Below are 9013 nucleotides of genomic sequence, written 5' to 3' on the forward strand. Positions count from 1 at the left end.
TGTATGTTATTCTCAGCCATTTCTTCTGCTCTGCACCCAGTGCTTGACTCCATAACTCCTCAGGCTTGTCCTTCAGACATGTTTAAAAACAAAAGCAAAACATGAATCTTTGGTTAAATGAATTCACAGTCCACTTGACAGCTTTTATCATAAGCACTCAATGGAAAGGATCATCTTTTTGTTCAGTGTTCCCACAGCATCTGCTTCAGAAGGAACTAATCAGTGGCTGGAACAGCAGTACAAATAATAAGGCCTGGTAGAGAACCATCATTGCATTATGACAATATCGTAGGTCCTATAGGAGGACAGTCCAACTGGAAGTTTTATTGCATTCACTCACAATGTTTTTAATATTCTCAAGCACCTAGAGCTTCAAAAGCTGTGCAGACTGACAGGTACAGCACTTGAATGGCCTGCTGAAAACCAAAGGCAACTCCCTGAAAGTTTTCATCTGGAGTCTCCACTACACTTGTCCCGTGGGAAAAGGCAGTGGTAAACAGTGGAAGAGAAACACAGTCCAGATATTTCCACAGAAAGTAAATCTGCTTCTACAGAGAGCTGCATGTTTCTTGCTAGCTATTATTTTTAACCTCTTGCAGATTTATTTTTACTACAATTTAAATGTATCTGTTATATGCCATAACATTATTATTATGGGAGACACTAAAATAGCAAAGTATTCTGGGCACTTGATACCATTTTACAGAATAGGGAATTACAGCCAGCAATGAATGACTTGACTGCTACTCACTGCAGCAGCCACCAGTGCATATGACCCCCTCTCCCTTTCAGCCTTACTTCTTAAAGCTCCTCTGTGGAGTTACTCCCAAAGTTGTGATGTGCCTTCTCTTGCTGTTTAACTGGTTGGGAGGATGGGGGGGGAGGGAGAGGAAAAAAGGAACTGAAGTTAATCCAACTTATCAGAATGAATTTTGATTTCTGCTACCAGGCTGTGGACACAATTTTGGGCTCACAGCCCACAGCTTGAAGCTGCTGAAGCCATCAGCTAAGCCTACACATCTCATACCAAAAACTACCTGGGATACCTTAGAAGCATAGAACAGTTTGGATTGAAAGGGCCCTTTAAAGGTCATCTAGTTCAACACCCCTGCCACAAGTAGAGACATCTTCCACTGCCTCAGGTTACTCAGAGTCCAGGCTTCCAGGGATGGAGCACCCACAACTTCTCTGGGCAAACGGTTCAAGGGTTTCATCATCCTCATCATAAAAATTTCTTCCTTATCTCTACTCTGAACCTACTCCCTCTTACTTTAAAAATGATGCCTCTTGTCTTATTGCAACTGATCCTTTTCTGAGCCTTCTCTTCTCCAGGCTGAAGAACGCCAGCTCTCTCAGCCTTGCCTCATAGGACAGGTGTCCAGCTCCTCTGATCATTTTTATGGGCCTAACCTCGAGGATTTAATTCCGTTTTTCACTAAACTGTTTTAAATAAGCAAAAGTTTGTTTGCGCAAGGGTCTCAGGCTTTGGCTTCATAAGACCAAGAAAATACATTTAAATAAATAAATTCCATCTTTGATAATCAGCTTAGCTTTTCAGTGCTCCAACACTGAGGAACACCTCTTCTTATCAAGTCAAGCTATGGTAGGATCGTAACTTTCCACTCATGACAAACACAGCTGGCAAAGCTCTTTGTGTTCAGCTTGGATGCTGTTTGGCACAACGGTCCGACATTCACTTACAAGACCAGTGAAAAATATGCACTGCTAATTTTCCTAAGTGCCATGCCAGCGCCTCTGGGGGCCATGCATTCACCTACCTTCCCATACAGTAACAGGATTTGTTCCCAGCTAATAAAGTGGACTTCACATCAACCGAGGAAAGACTTCAATTAGGATGTCCTCCTTCTTCATTACTGGATGATATATTCATGGCAAAGCACTAAAGTTGATAACATCTTTAAAATACATTTTTTCTGTAGTGTGGGATATACAAGCCGCTAATCCCTGCAGATCTCTTTTTTCTCCCCATTGCCCCCGTGGTTTATCATGTCCAATTAGCCATCTGCCATGCCCGCACTGCCATACAAAGGAAGCCCCCTCTCCTCCACTGCAGCCCATCAGCGGGGTATTGTCCCTGCTGACAAACAAGAATCAGACACTATTGTTTCCAGCTGACGATGCTGCTCCCAAAGTAGGCTGCCAGTTGCCACTAAAACAGCAGGAGCACCAGGGTACGCTCCAGGAGCCAGGAACCATGCCAGCAGCACTGATATTACCGGGAAACCTATAGCAAGAGCTTTTGGAGATATATTTATATACAGTGAGAGATACAGATATAGATATTTTCTGATTTCAGGTAACAAACCAACCCGGGCCGACTACTACCCTTTCTATTGCAGTTGCACTGGAGCACGCCTGACCTGCTGCCTTTACTGCTTCACCAAGCAGTCACCTGGCAAAGAAAGGGTCACAATCCCCAGAAGAGAGCAACATCTTGGAGTCAAATCTTTCCTTGTTATGTTTTTATTATTGTTATTTTAAAGATAAGGCATGTCTACTACCACTTCAGCACAGCTAATTCCACACACCAAAACTACCCTCCCCCCACCTAAAAAAAAGGTATTTTAAAAACCTGAAAACTCCACCATCTCTATATGGGTATTAATTATGTAACAAGGTTAATTTAATTTCTCTCACAAACAACATACATTCACCCTTTTTCCCAAGGCCACTTCACTAAAAGAAATGACCAGAGCAGCTGGTCTGCCAGTCACCAAGATGTTAAATTGAAGCTCATTTCCTCTTATTATTCTCAGCAAAGCATGATGTGACCCTACACTAAAAACTACAGTGTGCCTAATTATGGTAGTTTTGTTCCATCAGTGAAACTGAAATGCTGGTTCATGTAATTAAGGTTATTATAAAAGGAATTTCATTTTTAGTTTTAAAGGTAATTTGTTGCCTTGAAGTGGAAGTGCAACAAATTAGACCTATGTACCTGAATGTTTTCATTTTGTGCAATTTGAAAGAAACAAAAAGCACTCACAGATTTTAGTAAGAAAGCCACACGTTGATATGAGACCAAAAAAACCCAATAAACCACAGTTTATTCTGGGAACTTGTTAAAGAAAATGAGCAAACAAAATGAATATTTATATTTAAAAGTAGAAACAGAATTATCTTCTAAGCCCTTGATTAAGTAACAGAAATTACTTAAACTGCAACAAATGTTTTAAATATTTAACACTCCAGCACTGAACATACATAGTTTCAATATATCACTTTATATCACTTATATGTTCACTGAATAGCTCAAAATAAAATAAATTAAAAACAACTGAAACTAATGTGAATCCACAGTAATCACACAGGTTAATGACTTTCACAATGACTTATAAACAGAGGAAAGTCTTTGACCTGGATTCAAATACAAGGATCATTCTGAACCAAATATGAAATACGACACGAAAACTTAGCTATTTTGCTGAAATGTTACTCCATTCCTAGCACAAAATGCTCTAAATCCCATTTCAACACACTGCAGGCCACATATCACACAGGTGACTGACTTAAACCTAGATTTCCCATTGCCATTGCAGTGCCTGGGCCAAGTTCTGTTTTCAGTTACATCCGTGAAAACTCCCAAGCAATTCCTCTGAAGTTCTCTGGATCTGTACAGCAGTAACACAATCCATTCTAGAAGCAAGTGGGAAAGAAATAATTCAAAATATTATGACTTCTTTTTTTTACAGTCCTTTACACTTTAAGGCTCTCCATTCAGACAATCATATTTGACTTCTCTTTTCATATCCAGCTCTCTTTTGCAAAATGTGTATTGGAATATTCACTGTTATTCTTGCCAGATTCTCTAGGCAAAATTCCCCAAGTGGCAGAGTCCCTTCAGTTAAACACAGGGTGCGTGAGCCATGCAAGGCTGTAAAACAGGAGTTGTTTATCCAAAGAAATATTAAAAGCAGGACACCAGTCCAAATCAAACAAAAGCACAAATACCTCTAAGTCATTTCATGACTTTAAGTTCCAGCTGTAAAAGGCACAGCACTATGGGTTTATAAGGCCTAATACTCCATAAGTATTTTCTTTGATGTAACTATGAAGTACTTAAAATACCACTGGGTACTGTATGGTACATGCCACCATGGAGCCATAAAGCTGCTATACATCCATAATCAGCCTTTCCAGAGACCATAAGGTCACAGCAGCTGAAACAACAGAATACTTCATTCCCAACCTTCAAGAGGCCCAGAGCACCTGTGCAGCCAGAGGACTCCCAAAAAGGCTCTTAACATGGGGGTGTGCCTGGAAATTACAGCAAAGAAAACCCACCAAACTCATCAAAGTTGCTCCCATTTTTAAAACCTCGTATTTCCCCAGTAGGTTATTATTATGGGACTTGATAAAATACAGTATGGGAGGCAGGTGGTAGGAAAGAGGGATAGTTGTATTTGCCTTGCCAGGCTGGATACTCACTTGTATCCATGCCACTCATCATTCCAAGACTCACACAGCCATCTAAGTCCACAGGTAAAACGGTCTACACAAGCACTAGGAGGGTTCCTCTTTTGTGATGACTGCAGGATTACACTTCTTTCAGAGTTTCGACCCAAAACCACAGTGTAGGCAACAGATTCCCTCACATAACTTCTGTAGGTGCCTTATCAAGCCTTATTACAGTGCCCTTTACTCATGTCTGTGTTTTTAGCTTATGTTCCCTATTGCACCTTGACCTGGAAATCAAGGATTGTGAACTTCAGTACAGATGAGCTCTGAACAGAAGCTGGGTGTGAAAGGCCCCTTCCTCTGAAAGTAAGTTCAGCATTAATTGAATTAATATCAAATAGAATAAGTATCTTCCTACTGGCCTATAACACAATGCAATCTCATCCAGAATAAACACATCGTAAATAAGATATCATCCCTGTTGCCTGTACATACTTCTGAGTGAGAAGCAAGAAAGTAGTATGGGAAAGAAATGCTCTTCTGAACATAAATCACTCATTAAATTGCTTCCTTCCATCATCAGACAAAAAGAGATCCTTCTCCTTTGCCACAAGACCCCAGAATCCAGCAGTTTCTGCCCCATTTCTCAGCAGCAACTGCATGGCAAGAAGGGCTGGAGGACAGTCATTCCCACCAAGACCTCTTGATTCATCTATATGTCCTTTCCCATGTCCACATGAAAATTCCTGAACTAGCAGATCTGCCTCAGAGAGTCCCAAGGTGGAGGAGATGGGACAACCACAGGGCAGAGCTACACAGCCTTCCCCATGTACTGTGGAGGCTTGGGGGAAACCTGGGAAACAACTGTGCTCCTCCCCCATGTCAGTCACATGAAAAAATAAAAACCACCTACATTAGACACTAAAGAAAGAAAACAACAAAATTCATATTCCTCACAGGGTCAGAGGTCAAAGCCTTGGGAGAGTGGTACAGATTTTGATTAAAAGCATCAAAGAACACAAGAGCTTTCCAAACAGTAGGACAGACCTGACAACAGAGCCTCCTTTATCAGTACACATTAGCAGACCAGGCCTTATGAATTATAAAGTCTCAAAGTAAGGAAGCCAGGCATCACACACACACACACACCTCACTCCTGGTGACAACTCCATTGAATCAAGTTACCTGCTCTGCAAGGAGACACTTGAGTCGATCACCCTCGAGGAGCACTTCTCTGCTGACATCATTTCAAGCACATCTTTTGATCAAACAGCCTGGCCAATGCCAATCATTTTAAAGGTATTTAATAGCAGAACTGCCAGTCACTCGTGCACAAATGAACAACACTAGAAGTACAGTTGGCTGAAAAGCAGAGAGCAAACAGAATAATTCATCGCATCCAAAGAAGATGGAACGTCAATTTCCAACTCACTCACAGGAAGTATCGATGACAAAGTCAGCACCTTTATATCAGACATAATCAATGTTATACTTAAGTGCCAGAAAAATAAATTAGAAAATAAAACAGTACCTGCTAGAGCATAAGAAATATTGATGACTTCTTTCACTAGTAATTGGTAGTTTGCTAAATTGTTCTGTCACTGACCTCTACAAATATTTAAATTTTTAGTAAAGAATTTTCTTATGTGTTTCACCCCTGTATCCAAAACACACTGCAGCTTAAGCAGGAAGCTAAAGCTTTCTCTCTGTGTCTGCATTCATATGATATCTCTTATTTGCACACTTTGCAAAGTGACTTACTTTATGTTTGAAACTGTAATTATTTGGATTCAATTCCATGCAATACAAAAGTTTCAGTACACATTTAATACAGACTATTATGAGTTCCAGAGAACCTGGTCATATTTTACCTGTCAAAAAAAAACAGACATAAGAAACTTGGTAAGGTGTACCTAGGCATAGATTCAGTTTTTTACTCAACAGAAGCGACAGACATCATGCAGAAATTGCTGCTACAATTCAGCAGATGGTGTTATCCTAGAAATCAGAGCTGAAGACAGCAATAGTAATTTCTGCCCTTTGTGTCCCTCTGTCTGTTAATATTTATCCAAATTACATGGGATTGAATCTCTAAAAGAGAATTCTTGAATTTCTTACTGCATATATCTGATGGTGAAAATTAGAATAGTCCCTTTCCTGCCTGACTCCAGGGAGGTTTTAACTGACTGCCAACATCAACTACACCGTTGTTAAATCCACCCTTTTCTTAAAAGTCATTCCTAGTTCTCATCGGTATAAGCACCAGAACAGACCTTCCTTTATTACTTCAAGTTAGTATCTTCAGTTTGCCTTTCCAGGTCCAGCTCAGAAACCTGCTATCTCAGGTGTCTCCGCTGATAAGGGATGGGTACCTCGAGTGTTTGGGTGCTGGCTTGGGGAGCTGCTCTGAGAGCGGCGCCACTCTCAGCATCAGCCTCCTCTGCCGGTACCAGGGAGCAGCTTATCGATCCTCGCGGCTCAGTGCAAAGCCCAGCTGGTTGCTAAAAACCTCTGAGAGAGGTTTAGTTGTTTCAACTCTGGTTTTTTTAAACAGAGAATGATGACTTCATGCTTTTCCATATGGTAACAGTGAATTTGGGAAGAGTTTAGGCTGCTTTGTATACACTTGAGTTATTAGAGCAGCTAATCTTTAAACCATATAGATCCATTTTTTTATTTGATGTGAGCATTTAAGACAATGGTTATGCTTTACAAATCAAGAACACAAGTCAAGACAAGGTATAAAAGAAAAAATCTAGTATCAAAGGAAAAAGAATGCTAAGTCAATGCAGGTCTCTGTAGTTATTACAAATCAGACCCCATCTCACAGTCCTTACTCAGACAGGATTGCCATTGTCAGCTGGAGAGGTGTGGGAGTCAGTTGTGTCCTGGCTACGATTGTCCTCCCAAGCCCCACATCAGCTGTTCTCTCTACCACCCATTAAACCCAACTTCGCACAGGCACAACAGCAGTGTGCAAACCCCACAAGTGAAGGGGCCCCAAACAACACAGAGAACCAGCAGTGTCATTTCACACAAGTCATACCTGTGCTTGTGCTTTCCCCATTTCTCAGGGATGTTGCCAGGCCACTCTAACAGCAGACAGCCAAAATTAATTACTAATAGTCTGGGTTTTTTTTTTTTCACATCATCTTTTTGGACACAAAATGCAGTGTAATGGTGCAGAAACAAGAATTTTGCCATCTTCTTTGATGAAGCTTAAGGTGAAGCAAACAACCATCAGGGATGGCCTATGCATACATGCTTCAGTGCACGGGTAGGACCCAGGCACCTCTCCTAAGCTGAGGTTGCTGTGATTTTGTTTCCTCAAGAAGCAGAAGTGTTAGGAGACGCTCTGAAATCTCAGGGCTAAATGTATAATGCAGGTTACAAGAGTATTTATGGATCTACAGGTGAAATTTCAGGTGAAGGGAGCAGCTTGGGAGAAATGTCTAGCTACATGGCTCCCTGCGCTTTTCCCTCATTTAAGAATACTTTTTTATATAAGCTAGACAGATTTAACTCTCTACAAATTCAATTCTGCTAACATGCTTACATTGAGAAGGCAGTGTCACAGAGAAATGATTCAGCTTTGGGTGAAGGAGGGGAGAGAGCGAAAAAGTAGGGGGGAACCTTAATTAGCACGTTTCTTTTAAAAGGAAAATTGGTGGGCTATTTTTCTTTTCTTTTTTCTAACAAATCTGTCATTGTTGAGACTTAGGAAATTATCTTGTAACCAGGTAGGCTATCAACAGGCAGTTATCCTATGGCTTAATGACTTGTGGATTATAAGATACACACAGCCAGACTTTATCATACTTATCCTCTAGATCAAAGGGTTTTCACATAAATGGGGTGCAGTCTACCATAGCAGGGAGCTGCTGCAGGCCTTCAGGATTTTACTTCTTTAAAGTTTTGGTGATTACATAATTGCTTTTTTGTAACTGGAGCTCAAAGCATTGTGTGTAGCTAATGAGCAGGTTGAAGAAGGAAAACAGCTGAAAAACAGTCTTGACAAACAGCTATGGCAGTAAGTGTCAGTCCTATCCCAAAAGGGTCAATCCCCTTATGAAACAAGTACTTAATCCTTTACAATAATCTACCAAGAATATTATAAAACTTTCTTAAGATTTTGACGGGGGAGGGAGTGAGGGAGAAGGGGGGTGTGTCATGCAGACCACAAGTTGCTTCAGCTGAGATGCTCATCCTGTGCAAAGCCATGTTTCAGAGCTGGGGGCTCCCACACAAACACCACCTCACAAACGGGTGATGATGCAGTGGGGACCCCAGCACGTACCTATTGCCCACAACATTTAATTCACCACTGCTTCATTAGCAAAGGCCCTCTACACTCTGCTGTTGTCCAGCTACACTTTGGCTGCACTTCGGCATCCTCTGAATCGGGAGAGTGAAACACCGGGCTCTCGCCCAGCCCTGAGCTACTTAGCGAGCCCGTCTCCGCGAGGTCAGCATCCCCGGCCGGCAGCGGGGCTGCCCAGGGCGCCTCTGCACTCAGTCACTGCCCACCCGAGGGCGGCAGGGGTAGCGCCCGGCGCTTCGCCCGGCTGGAGCGGGGCAGGCGGGGCAGGCAGCC

The sequence above is a fragment of the Corvus brachyrhynchos genome, unplaced genomic scaffold (assembly GCF_000691975.1).
Source record: "Corvus brachyrhynchos isolate BGI_N302 unplaced genomic scaffold, ASM69197v1 scaffold126, whole genome shotgun sequence".
Lineage (NCBI taxonomy): Eukaryota > Metazoa > Chordata > Aves > Passeriformes > Corvidae > Corvus > Corvus brachyrhynchos.